This window comes from Eleutherodactylus coqui, chromosome 11 (genome assembly GCF_035609145.1).
Source record: "Eleutherodactylus coqui strain aEleCoq1 chromosome 11, aEleCoq1.hap1, whole genome shotgun sequence".
In the NCBI taxonomy this organism is placed as follows: Eukaryota; Metazoa; Chordata; class Amphibia; order Anura; family Eleutherodactylidae; genus Eleutherodactylus; species Eleutherodactylus coqui.
This window is the reverse complement of record NC_089847.1, coordinates 2359704-2374788: the sequence shown is the minus strand read 5'-3', so window position 1 is coordinate 2374788 and position 15085 is coordinate 2359704.

Here is a 15085-nt window from a genome sequence, read left to right as displayed (position 1 = left end):
AGGAGATAGATAGGAGAGATAGATAGATAGATAGGAGATAGATATGAGATAGATAGATATGAGATAGATAGATAGATATGAGATAGATAGATACGTAGATAGATAGATAGATAGATAGATATGAGATGGATAGATAGAAGATAGATAGATAGAAGATAGATAGATAGATAGATATGAGATAGATATGAGATAGATAGATAGATATGACATAGATAGATATGAGATAGATAGATAGATATGAGATGGATAGATAGATAGGAGATAGATAGATAGATAGATATGAGATAGATAGATAGATAGGAGATAGATAGATAGATAGATATGACATAGATAGATATGAGATAAATAGATAGGAGATAGATAGATATGAGATAGATAGATATAGATAGATATGAGATGGATAGATAGATAGGAGATAGATAGGAGAGATAGATAGATAGATAGGAGATAGATATGAGATAGATAGATATGAGATAGATAGATAGATATGAGATAGATAGATATGAGATAGATAGATAGATATGAGATAGATAGATACGTAGATAGATAGATAGATAGATATGAGATGGATAGATAGAAGATAGATAGATAGAAGATAGATAGATAGATAGATATGAGATAGATATGAGATAGATAGATAGATATGACATAGATAGATATGAGATAGATAGATAGATATGAGATGGATAGATAGATAGGAGATAGATAGATAATGAGATAGATAGGAGATAGATAGGAGAGATAGATAGATAGGAGATAGATATGAGATAGATAGATATGAGATAGATAGATATGAGATAGATAGATAGATAGATAGATAGATAGGAGATAGATAGATAGATATGAGATAGATAGGAGATAGATAGATAGATAGATAGGAGATAGATAGGAGATAGATAGATATATATGACATAGATAGATATGAGATAAATAGATAGATAGATAGATAGGAGATAGATAGATATGAGATAGATAGGAGATAGATAGATAGATAGATAGATAGGAGATAGATAGATATGAGATAGATAGATAGATAGATATGAGATAGATAGATATGAGATAGATAGATATGAGATAGATAGATAGATAGATAGATAGATAGGAGATAGATAGATAGATATGAGATAGATAGGAGATAGATAGATAGATAGATATGAGATAGATAGATAGATAGGAGATAGATAGATAGATAGATATGACATAGATAGATATGAGATAAATAGATAGGAGATAGATAGATATGAGATAGATAGATATAGATAGATATGAGATGGATAGATAGATAGGAGATAGATAGGAGAGATAGATAGATAGATAGGAGATAGATATGAGATAGATAGATATGAGATAGATAGATAGATATGAGATAGATAGATACGTAGATAGATAGATAGATAGATATGAGATGGATAGATAGAAGATAGATAGATAGAAGATAGATAGATAGATAGATATGAGATAGATATGAGATAGATAGATAGATATGACATAGATAGATATGAGATAGATAGATAGATATGAGATGGATAGATAGATAGGAGATAGATAGATAATGAGATAGATAGGAGATAGATAGGAGAGATAGATAGATAGGAGATAGATATGAGATAGATAGATATGAGATAGATAGATATGAGATAGATAGATAGATAGATAGATAGGAGATAGATAGATAGATATGAGATAGATAGGAGATAGATAGATAGATAGATAGGAGATAGATAGGAGATAGATAGATATATATGACATAGATAGATATGAGATAAATAGATAGATAGATAGATAGGAGATAGATAGATATGAGATAGATAGGAGATAGATAGATAGATAGATAGATAGATAGGAGATAGATAGATATGAGATAGATAGATAGATAGATATGAGATAGATAGATATGAGATAGATAGATATGAGATAGATAGATAGATAGATAGATAGGAGATAGATAGATAGATATGAGATAGATAGGAGATAGATAGATAGATAGATAGGAGATAGATAGGAGATAGATAGATATATATGACATAGATAGATATGAGATAAATAGATAGATAGATAGATAGGAGATAGATAGGAGATAGATAGATATATATGACATAGATAGATATGAGATAGATAGATATGAGATAGATAGATATGAGATAGATAGATAGATAGATAGGAGATAGATATGAGATAGATAGATATGAGATAGATAGATATGAGATAGATAGATAGATAGATAGATAGATAGGAGATAGATAGGAGATAGATAGATAGATATATTGGTGCCTTCAGTTAAGAGTTTATTGCGTTCAAATCAATTGCTCTTAAATCAGACCAAAAATTCGGGAGAGAGCCCCGCAGCGGGGAGCAGGGGAGCGCTAACAGGCTCACCGCGGAGAATAGCGGCAAATCGCAGCATGCTGTGGTTCAAATCCTACGAGCAGAGAATCACAATTTTTTTTAAGAAGCAATAATATTTAAAGGACAGGTGACACTGAGTGATGTGGGGTACACCTGGTGGCAGGTGAGTCTTGTGGGGTAAACCTGGTGGCAGCTGAGTGTTGTGGGATGCATCTGGTGAGTGACGTGGGGTATATCTGGTCGCCAGTGATTGATGTGGGGTTTATCTGGTAGTAAATATTGTGGGGTACACCTGCTGAGTGTTGTCAGGTACATCTGGTATGTGATGTGCGTTACACCTGGCAGGTGAGTGACGTGGGATACATCAGTTAAGTGTTTTGAGGTACATCTGGCGCGTGTTGTGTGGTACACCAGGTGGCTGGTAAGTGTTGTGGGGTGCATCTGGTGAGTGTTGTGGAGTACAGCTGGTGGCAGTTGAGTGTTGTGGGGTGCATCTGGGGATTGATGTGGGGTATATCTGGTAGTAAAAATTATGGGGTACACCTGCTAAGTGTTGTGAGGTACATCTGGTATGTGATGTGCGTTACACCTGGCAGGTGAGTGACGTGCGATACATCAGGTGAGTGTTTTGGGGTACATCTGGTGGGTGTTGTGGGGTACACCTGGTGGCAGGTGAGTGTTTTGGGGTACATCTGGTGGGTGTTGTGGGGTACACCTGGTGGCAGTTGAGTGTTGTGAGGTGCATCTGGTGGGTGGGTGATAGGAACATCTGGAGAATGTTGTGGTGTATATCTCGTGGTAAGTGTTGTGGGGCACAACTGGTGAGTGTAGTGGGGTACATTTGGTGGCAGATGAGTGTTGTGGTGGATACCTGGTGACTGTTGTGGGGTACACCTGGTGAGTGTATTGGGGTACACCCGGGCACATATGGTGGCAGATGAGTGTTGTGGGAGACACCTGGTCAGTAATGTGAGGTACACTTGGTGAGTGTTGTGGGGGACACCTGGTTAGTGTAGTGGGGTACACTTGGTGAGTGTAGTGGAATACACCTGGTGAGTTATGTGGGACACACCTGGTGAGAATTGCGGGGTTCAGCAGGTGGCAGGTGAGTTATGTGGGACACACCGGGTGAGTATAGTGGGGTACACCTGGTGAGTGATGTGGAGCACATCTGATGACAGCTGATTGATGTGGGGGACATATGAAGAGTGTAGTGGGGGACAGTTGGTGACTGTTGTGGGGTACATCTAGTGAGTGTTGAGGGGTACACCCGGTGGCAGGTGAGTGTTGTAGGGTACACCTAGTGGTAGGTAAATGTATTTGGGTACACCTGGTGAGTTATGTGGGAGACATCTTGTCAGTGATGTGGGGGACATTTGTTGAGTGTTGGGGAGTACACCTGGTGAGTGATGTGGGGTACACCAGGTGGCAGGTGAGTTATGTGGGGCACACCTGATGAGAGTTGTGGGGTATACCAGGTGGCAGGTGAGTTATGTGGGGCACACCTGGTGAGTATAGTGGGGTACACCTGGTGAGTGATGTGGGGTACATCTGGTGAGTGATGTGGAGCACATCTGATGACAGCTGATTGATGTGGGGGACACATGAAGAGTGTAGTGGGGGACAGTTGGTGAGTGTTGAGGAGTACACCCGGTGACAGGTGAGTGTTGTAGGGTACACCTAGTGGTAGGTAAATGTATTTGGGTAAACCTGGTGAGTTATGTGGGGGACATCTTGTGAGTGATGTGGGCACATTTGTTGAGTGTTAGGGAGTACACCTGGTGAGTGCTGTGGGGGTACACTTGATAAGTGATGTGGGGTACACCTGGTGAGAGTTGTGAGGTATACCCGGGTGCAGGTCAGTGTTGTAGGGTATACCCAGTGAGTGATGTGGGGTACACATGGTAAGTGTACTAGGGTACACCTGGTGAGTGATGCAAAGTAAACATGGTGAATGATGTGGGGTACAACTGGTGAGTGATGTTTAGTACACCTGTTGAATGATGTGGGGTACACCTGTTAAGTGTTTTAGGGTATACCTGGTGAGTGTTGTGGTGTACACCTGGTGAGTGATGTGGGGCACACCCGTTGAGTGTTGTGGGGGACAACCATTGAGTGATGTGGGGTACACCTCATGAGTGTAGTTGGGTACACCTGCGGTAGGTAAGTGATGTGCGGTACACCTGGTAAGTAATATAGAATACACCTGGTGAGTGTTGTAGTATACACCTGGCGAGTGTATTGGTGGACCACTGATGAGTGTTGTGGGGGACATCTGGTGAGTGTTGTGGGGTACACCTGGTGGCAGGTGAGTGCTGTGGGGTGCATCTGGTGGGTGTGGTGGGGTACACCTGGTGGCAGGTGAGTGTTGTGGGGTGCATCTGGTGGGTGTGGTGGGGTACACCTGGTGGCAGGTGAGTGTTGTGGGGGATACCTGGTGAGTGTTGTGGGGTACACCTTGTGAGTGTATTGGGGTACACCTGGGCACATATGGTGGCAGATGAGTGTTGTGGGGTGCACCCGGAGAGTTTTGTGGGGGACACCTGGTCAGTAATGTGGGGTACACTTGATGAGTGTTGTGGGGGACACCTGGTTAGTGTAGTGGGGTACACCCGGGCATATATGGTGGCAGATGAGTGTCGTGGGGTACACTTGGTGAGTGTTGTGGGGGACACCTGGATAGCGTAGTGGGGTACACTTGGTGACTGTAGTGGGGTACATCTGGTGAATTATGTGGGGCACACCTGGTGAGAGTTGTGGGGTACACCAGGTGAGTAATGTGGGGCACACCTGGTGGATACAGTGGGGTACACCTGGTGAGTGATGTGGAGTAAACATGGTGAGTGATGTGGGGTACAACTGGTGAGTGATGTTTGGTACACCTGTTGAAGGATGTGGGGTACACCTGTTGAGTGTTGTAGGGTATACCTGGTGAATATTGTGGTGTACACCCATTAAACGTTGTGGAGGACAACCATTGAGGGATGTGGGGTACACCTGTTGAGTGTAGTTGGGTACACCTGCGGTAGGTAAGTAATGTGCAGTACACCTGGTAAGTGATATAGGATTCACCTGGTGAGTGTTATGGGGTACACCTGGTGAGTGTTGTAGTATACACCTGGTGACTGTATTGGTGGACCACTGATGAGTGTTGTGGGGAACACCTGGTGAGTGTTGTGGGGTACACCTGGTGAGTGATCTGGGGTACACCTGGTGAGTGTACTGGGGTACACCTACTGAGTGTACTGGCGTATACCTGGTGAGGGATATAGGGTACACTTGGTGAGTGTATTGTGGTGCACCTGTTGACTGTTGTAGGGTACACCTGGTGAGTTATGTGGGGTACAACCTGGTGAGTGTAGTGGGGTTCACTTGGTGTTATGTGAGTGATGTGGGGTACACCTGGTGGGTGTATAGGGCGACATCTGGTAACAGTATTGGGGTACACCTAGTGAGTGTTGTGAGGTACACCTGATGAGTGTATTGAGGTACACCTGGTGATTTAGTGTGGTACACCTGGTGGTATGTGAGTGATGTGGGGTACACCTGATGAGTGTTGTGGGGTACACCTGGTGAGTGTTGTGGGGGACACAAGGTGAGTGATGTGGGGTACACCTGGTGAGTGTAGTGGGGTACACCTGGTGGTAGGTGAGTGTTGTGGGGTACACCTGGTGAGTGTATAGGGGGACATCTGGTGAGTGTATTGGGGTACACCTGGTGAGTGTTATGAGGTATACCTGGTGAGTGTATTGGGGAACACCCAGGGAGTCTTCTGGGGGATGCCTGGTGTGTGTATAGGGGGAACACCTTGTGAGTGTTGTGGGGTACACCTGGTGGTAGGTGAGTGTTGTGGGGTACACGTGATGAGTGATGTGGGGTACAAACTGCTGAGTGTTGTGGCATACACCCGTTAAATATTGTAGGGTATAACTTGTGAGTTATGTGGGGGACACCTGGTAAGTGTATTGGGGTACACCTTGTGAGTGATGCAGGGTAAATATGGTGAGTGATGAGGGAGATACCCATTAAGTGATGTGGGGTACACCTACTGAGTGTTGTGGGGGGGACACCTGGTGGTAGGTGAGTGATGTGCGATACCTCGGTGAGTGATATAGGATACACCTGGTGAGGGTTGTAGAGTATACCTGATGAGTTAAGTTGTGTATACTGGGTGAGTGTTGTGTGGGACACCTGGTGAGTGTATTGGGGTACACCTGGTGAGTGTTGTGGGGTACACCTGGTGAGTGTTGTGGGGTACACCTGGGCACATACGGTGGCAGATGAGTGTTGTGGGGTACACCTGGAGAGTTTTGTGGGGGACACCTGGTCAGTAATGTGGGGTACACTTGATGAGTGTTGTGGGGGACACCTGGTTAGTGTTGTGGGGTACACCCGGGCATATATGGTGGCAGATGAGTGTCGTGGGGCACACTTGGTGAGTGTTGTGGGGGACACCTGGCTAGTGTAGTGGGGTACACTTGGTGACTGTAGTGGGGTACACCTGGTGAGTTATGTGGGGCACACCTGTTGAGAGTTGTGGGGTACACCAGGTGGCAGGTGAGTAATGTGGGGTACACCTGGTGGATATAGTGGGGTACACCTGTTGAATGATGTGGGGTACACCTGTTGAGTGTTGTGGTGTACACTTGGTAAGTGATGTGTGGTACACCCATTAAGTGTTGTGGAGGACAACCATTGGGTGATGTGGGGTACACCTGTTGAGTGTAGTTGGGTACACCTGCGGTAGGTAACTGATGTGCAGTACACCTGGTAAGTGATATAGGATTCGCCTGGTGAATGTTGTGGGGTACACCTGGTGAGTGTTGTAGTATACACCTGGTGACTGTATTCGTGGACCACTGATGAGTGTTGTGGGAAACACCTGGTGAGTGCTGTGGGGTACACCTGGTGAGTGATCTGGAGTACACCTGGTGAGTGTACTGGGGTACACCTGGTGAGTGATTTGGGGTACACCTGCTGAGTGTACTAGGGTATACCTGGTGAGGGATATTGGGTACACTTGGTGAGTGTATTGTGGTGCACCTGGTGACTGTTGTAGGGTACACCTGGTGAGTTATGTGGGGTACAACCTGGTGAGTGTAGTGGGGTTCACGTGTTGTTATGTGAGTGATGTGGGGTACACCTGATGAGTGTTGTGGGATACAGCTGGTGGGTGTATAGGGTGACATCTGGTGAGAGTATTGGCGTACACCTAGTGAGTGTTGTGAGGTACACCTGGTGAGTGTATTGAGGTACACCTGGTGATTTAGTGGGGTACACCTGGTGTTATGTGAGTGATGTGAGGTACACCTGATGAGTGTTGTGGGGTACACCTGGTGAGTGTTGTGGGGGACACAAGGTGAGTGATGTGGGGGACACCTGGTGAGTGTAGTGGGGTACACCTGGTGGTAGGTGAGTGATGTGGTGTATACCTGATGAGTGTTGTGGGGTACACCTGGTGAGTGTATAGGGGGACATCTGGTGAGTGTGTTGGGGTACACCTGGTGAGTGTTGTGAGGTACACCTGGTGGTAGGTGAGTGTTGTGGGGTACACGTGATGAGTGATGTGGGGTACAAACTGCTGAGTGTTGTGGCATATACCCGTTAAATATTGTAGGGTATACCTTGTGAGTTATGTGGGGGACACCTAGTGAGTGATGTGGGCTACACCTGGTAAGTGTATTGGGGTACACCTTGTGAGTGATGCAGGGTAAACATGGTGAGTGATGAGGGAGATACCCATTAAGTGATGTGGGGTACACCTGTTGAGCGTTGTGGGGGGACAGCTGGTGGTAGGTGAGTGATGTGTGATACCTCGGTGAGTGATATAGGATACACCTGGTGAGGGTTGTAGGGTATACCTGATGAGTTAAGTTGGCTATACCGGGTGAGTGTTGTGTGGGACACCTGGTGAGTGTATTGGGGTACACCCGGTGAGTGTTGTGGGGTACACCTGGTGAGTGTATTGGGGTAAACCCTGGGAGTGTTGTGTGGGACACCTGGTGAGTAATGTGGGATACACCTGGAGAGTGTATTGGGGTACACCCGGGAGTGTAGTGGGGGACACCTGGTGAGTGTATTGGGGGGCACTTGGTGAGTGATGTGGGTCCACCTTGTGAGTGTTGTGGGGCACACCTGGTGACCTGGTGAGTTGTTAGGTACACCTGGTGAATGTATTTGGGTCCACCTGGTGAGTGTGGTGGGGTACACCTGGTGGGTGGTGTAGGGTACACCTGGTGAGTGTATTTGGGTCCACCTGGTGAGTGTTTTGAGGTCCACTTGGTGAATGTGGTGGGGTACACCTGGTGGGTGATGTAGGGTACACCTGGTGAGTGTTGTGGGGTACACCTGGTGAGTGTTGTGGGGTACACCTGGTGAGTGTTGTGGGGTACACCTGGTGGTTGTATAGGGGAACACATGGTGAGTGATGTGGGGTGCACCTGGTGAGTGATGTGGGTGACACCTGGTGAGTGTATTGGGGTTCACCTGGTGAGTGATGTGGGGGACACCTGGTGAGTGCTGTGGGGTACACTTGGTGAGTGATGTGGGGTACACCTGGTGAGAGATGTGGTGTACACCTGGTGAGAGTTGTGGGCTATATCCGGTGGCAGGTGAGTGTTGTAGAGTAAACCCAGTGAGTGATGTACGCCAGTTAGTTATATGGGGGACACCTGGAGACTGGTGTGGAGCACACCTGGTGAGTTTATTGGGGTACACCTGGTAAGTTTTGTGGGGTACAGCTGGTGGGTGTATAGGGTGACATCTGGTGAGAGTATTGGCGTACACCTAGTGAGTGTTGTGAGGTACACCTGGTGAGTGTATTGAGGTACACCTGGTGATTTAGTGGGGTACACCTGGTGGTATGTGAGTGATGTGGGGTACACCTGATGAGTGTTGTGGTGTACACCTGGTGAGTGTTGTGGGGGACACAAGGTGAGTGATGTGGGGGACACCTGGTGAGTGTAGTGGGGTACACCTGGTGGTAGGTGAGTGATGTGGGGTATACCTGATGAGTGTTGTGGGGTACACCTGGTGAGTGTATAGGGGGACATCTGGTGAGTGTGTTGGGGTACACCTGGTGAGTGTTGTGAGGTACACCTGGTGGTAGGTGAGTGTTGTGGGGTACACGTGATGAGTGATGTGGGGTACAAACTGCTGAGTGTTGTGGCATATACCCGTTAAATATTGTAGGGTATACCTTGTGAGTTATGTGGGGGACACCTAGTGAGTGATGTGGGCTACACCTGGTAAGTGTATTGGGGTACACCTTGTGAGTGATGCAGGGTAAACATGGTGAGTGATGAGGGAGATACCCATTAAGTGATGTGGGGTACACCTGTTGAGCGTTGTGGGGGGACAGCTGGTGGTAGGTGAGTGATGTGTGATACCTCGGTGAGTGATATAGGATACACCTGGTGAGGGTTGTAGGGTATACCTGATGAGTTAAGTTGGCTATACCGGGTGAGTGTTGTGTGGGACACCTGGTGAGTGTATTCGGGTACACCCGGTGAGTGTTGTGGGGTACACCTGGTGAGTGTATTGGGGTAAACCCTGGGAGTGTTGTGTGGGACACCTGGTGAGTAATGTGGGATACACCTGGAGAGTGTATTGGGGTACACCCGGGAGTGTAGTGGGGGACACCTGGTGAGTGTATTGGGGGGCACTTGGTGAGTGATGTGGGTCCACCTTGTGAGTGTTGTGGGGCACACCTGGTGACCTGGTGAGTTGTTAGGTACACCTGGTGAATGTATTTGGGTCCACCTGGTGAGTGTGGTGGGGTACACCTGGTGGGTGGTGTAGGGTACACCTGGTGAGTGTATTTGGGTCCACCTGGTGAGTGTTTTGAGGTCCACTTGGTGAGTGTGGTGGGGTACACCTGGTGGGTGATGTAGGGTACACCTGGTGAGTGTTGTGGGGTACACCTGGTGAGTGTTGTGGGGTACACCTGGTGAGTGTTGTGGGGTACACCTGGTGGTTGTATAGGGGAACACATGGTGAGTGATGTGGGGTGCACCTGGTGAGTGATGTGGGTGACACCTGGTGAGTGTATTGGGGTTCACCTGGTGAGTGATGTGGGGGACACCTGGTGAGTGCTGTGGGGTACACTTGGTGAGTGATGTGGGGTACACCTGGTGAGAGATGTGGTGTACACCTGGTGAGAGTTGTGGGCTATATAAGGTGGCAGGTGAGTGTTGTAGAGTAAACCCAGTGAGTGATGTACGCCAGTTAGTTATATGGGGGACACCTGGAGACTGGTGTGGAGCACACCTGGTGAGTTTATTGGGGTACACCTGGTAAGTTTTGTGGGGTACACCTGGAGAGTGTTGTGGAATACATGTAATGAGTGATGTGGGGTACACCTAGTAAGTGTATTGGGGTATACCTGGTGAGGGATGCAGGGTAAACATGCTGAGTGATGTTTGGTACACCTGTTGAATGATGTGGGGGACACCTGTCGAGTGTTGTAGGGTATACCTGGTGAGTGTTGTGGTGTACACCTGGTGAGTGATGTGGGGGACAACCGTTTAGTGATGTGGGGTACACCTGTTGAGTGTTGTGGGGGACACCTATTGAGTGATGTGGGGTACACCTGATGAGTGTAGTTGGATACACCTGGTGGTAGGTAAGTGATGTGCAGTACACCAGGTAAGTGATATAGGATTCACCTGGTGAGTGTTGTTGGGTACACCTGGTGATTGTATTGGAGTACTCCTGGTGAGTGTATTGGTGGACTACTGAGGATTGTTGTGGGGGACACCTGGTGAGTGTATTGGGGTACACCTGGTGAGTGTACTGGGGTACAATTGGTGTGTATATTGGTGGACCACTGAGGAGTGTTGCGGGGGACACCTGTTGACTGTATTGGGGTACACCTAGTGAGTTATGTGGGGTATACCTGGTGAGTGTAGTGGGGTACACCTGGTGCGTGATGCAGGGTACCCCTCGTGAGTCTAGTGTGGTAGACCTGGTGAGTGATGCAGGGTACCCCTCGTGAGTCTAGTGTGGTAGACCTGGTGAGTGATGCGGGTACACCTGGTGAGTGTATTGGGCTACACATGGTGAGTGTAGAAGGGTACACCTGGTGAGTGTTGTAGGGTATACCTGGTGAGTGTTGTGGGGCACACTCGTTGAGTGTTGTGGGGGACAACCATTGAGTGATGTGGGGTACACCTCGTGAGTGTAGTTGGGTACACCTGCGGTAGGTAAGTGATGTGCGGTACACCTGGTAAGTGGTATAGAATACACCTGGTGAGTGTTGTAGTATACACCTGGCGAGTGTATTGGTGGACCACTGATGAGTGTTGTGGGGGACACCTGGTGAGTGTTGTGGGGTACACCTGGTGGCAGGTGAGTGCTGTGGGGTGCATCTGGTGGGTGTGGTGGGGTACACCTGGTGGCAGGTGAGTGTTGTGGGGTGCATCTGGTGGGTGTGGTGGGGTACACCTGGTGGCAGGTGAGTGTTGTGGGGGATACCTGGTGAGTGTTGTGGGGTACACCTGGTGAGTGTATTGGGGTACACCAGGGCACATATGGTGGCAGACGAGTGTTGTGGGGTACACCCGGAGAGTTTTGTGGGGGACACCTGGTCAGTAATGTGGGGTACACTTGATGAGTGTTGTGGGGGACACTTGTTAGTGTAGTGGGGTACACCCGGGCATATATGATGGCAGAGGAGTGTTGTGGGGTACACTTGGTAAGTGTTGTGGGGGACACCTGGCTAGTGTAGTGGGGTACACTTGGTGACTGTAGTGGGGTACACCTGGTGAGTTATGTGGGGCACACCTGGTGAGAGTTGTGGGGTACACCAGGTGGCAGGTGAGTAATGTGGGGCACACCTGGTGGATATAATGGGGTACACCTGGTGAGTGATGTGGGGTACATCTGGTGAGTGATGTGGAGTAAGCATGGTGAGTGATGTGGGGTACAACTGGTGAGTGATGTTTGGTACACCTGTTGAATGATGTGGGGTACACCTGTTGAGTGTTGTAGGGTATACCTGGTGAGTGTTGTGGTGTACACCTGGTGAGTGATATGGGGTACACCTGTTTAGTGTTGTGGAGGACAACCATTGAGTGATGTGGGGTACACCTGTTGAGTGTAGTTGGGTACACCTGCGGTAGGTAAGTGATGTGCAGTACACCTGGTAAGTGATATAGGATTCACCTGGTGAGTGTTGTGGGGTACACCTGGTGACTGTATTGGTAGACCACTGATGAGTGTTGTGGGGAACACCTGGTGAGTGTTGTGGGGTACACCTGGTGAGTGATCTGGGGTACACCTGGTGAGTGTACTGGGGTACACCTGCTGAGTGTACTGGGGTATACCTGGTGAGGGATATGGGGTGCACTTGGTGAGTGTATTGTGGTGCACCGGGTGACTGTTGTAGGGTACACCTGGTGAGTTATGTGGGGTACAACCTGGTGAGTGTAGTGGGGTTCACTTGGTGGTATGTGAGTGATGTGGGGTACACCTGATGAGTGTCGTGGGGTACACCTGGTGGGTGTATAGGGCGACATCTGGTGAGAGTATTGGGGTACACCTAGTGAGTGTTGTGAGGTACACCTGGTGGTATGTGAGTGATGTGGGGTACCCCTGATGAGTGTTGTGGGGTACACCTGGTGAGTGTTGTGGGGGACATAAGGTGAGTGATGTGGGGTACACCTTGTGAGTGTAGTGGGGTACACCTGGTGGGTGTATAGGGCGACATCTGGTGAGAGTATTGTGGTACACCTAGTGAGTGTTGTGAGGTACACCTGGTGGTATGTGAGTGATGTGGGGTACACCTGGTGAGTGTTGTGGGGTACACCTGGTGAGTGTTGTGGGGGACACAAGGTGAGTGATGTGGGGTACACCTTGTGAGTGTAGTGGGGTACACCTGGTGGTAGGTGAGTGATGTGGGGTATGTATACCTGATGAATGTTGTGGTGTATATCTCGTGGTAAGTGTTGATGGGGCACAACTGGTGAGTGTAGTGGGGTACATTTGGTGGCAGATGAGTGTTGTGGGGGATACCTGGTGAGTGTATAGGGGGACATCTGGTGAGTGTATTGGGGTACACCTGGTGAGTGTTGTGAGGTACACCTGGTGACTGTATTAGCGTACACCTTGTGAGTGTAGTGGGGTACACCTGGTGGTATGTGAGTGATGTGGGGTACACCTGAAAAGTGTTGTGGCGTACACCTGGTGAGTGTATAGGGGGACATCTGGTGAGTGTATTGGGGTACACCTGGTGAGTGATGTGAGGTATACCTGGTGAGTGTATTGGGGAACACCCAGGGAGTCTTTTGGGGGATGCTTGGTGTGTGTATAGGGGGAACACCTTGTGAGTGTTGTGGGGTACACCTGGTGGTAGGTGAGTGTTGTGGGGTACACGTGATGAGTGATGTGGGGTACAAACTGCTGAGTGTTGTGGCATATACCCGTTAAATATTGTAGGGTATACCTTGTGAGTTATGTGGGGGACACCTAGTGAGTGATGTGGGCTACACCTGGTAAGTGTATTGGGGTACACCTTGTGAGTGATGCAGGGTAAACATGGTGAGTGATGAGGGAGATACCCATTAAGTGATGTGGGGTACACCTGTTGAGCGTTGTGGGGGGACAGCTGGTGGTAGGTGAGTGATGTGTGATACCTCGATGAGTGATATAGGATACACCTGGTGAGGGTTGTAGGGTATACCTGATGAGTTAAGTTGGCTATACCGGGTGAGTGTTGTGTGGGACACCTGGTGAGTGTATTGTGGTACACCTGGTGAGTGTTGTGGGGTACACCTGGTGAGTGTATTGGGGTAAACCCTGGGAGTGTTGTGTGGGACACCTGGTGAATAATGTGGGATACACCTGGAGAGTGTATTGGGGTACACCCGGGAGTGTAGTGGGGGACACCTGGTGAGTGTATTGGGGGGCACTTGGTGAGTGATGTGGGTCCACCTTGTGAGTGTTGTGGGGCACACCTGGTGACCTGGTGAGTTGTTGGGTACACCTGGTGAATGTATTTGGGTCCACCTGGTGGGTGATGTAGGGTACGCCTGGTGAGTGTTGTGGGGTACACCCTGTGAGTGTATTTGGGTCCACCTGGTGAGTGTTTTGAGGTCCACTTGGTGAGTGTGGTGGGGTACACCTGGTGGTTGTATAGGGGAACACATGGTGAGTGATGTGGGGTGCACCTGGTGAGTGATGTGGGTGACACCTGGTGAGTGTATTGGGGTTCACCTGCTGAGTGCTGTGGGGTGCACTTGGTGAGTGATGTGGGGTACACCTAGTGAGAGATGTGGGGTACACCTGGTGAGAGTTGTGGGCTATATCCGGTGGCAGGTGAGTGTTGTAGAGTAAACCCAGTGAGTGATGTTGTGTATACTGGGTGAGTGTTGTGTGGGACACCTGGTGAGTGTATTGGGGTACAAGTGTTGAGTGTTGTGGGGGGACACCTGGTGGTAGGTGAGTGATGTGCGGTACCTCGGTGAGTGATATAGGATACACCTGGTGAGGGTTGTAGGGTATACCTGATGAGTTGAGTATACCGGGTGAGTGTTGTGTGGGACACCTGGTGAGTGTTGTGGGGTACACCTGGTGAGTGTATTGGGGTAAAACCTGGGAGTGTTGTGTGGGACACCTGGTGAGTAATGTGGGATACACCTGGAGAGTGTATTGGGGTACACCCGGGAGTGTAGTGGGGGACACCTGGTGAGTGTATTGGGGGGCACTTGGTGAGTGTATTTGGGTCCACCTTGTGAGTGTT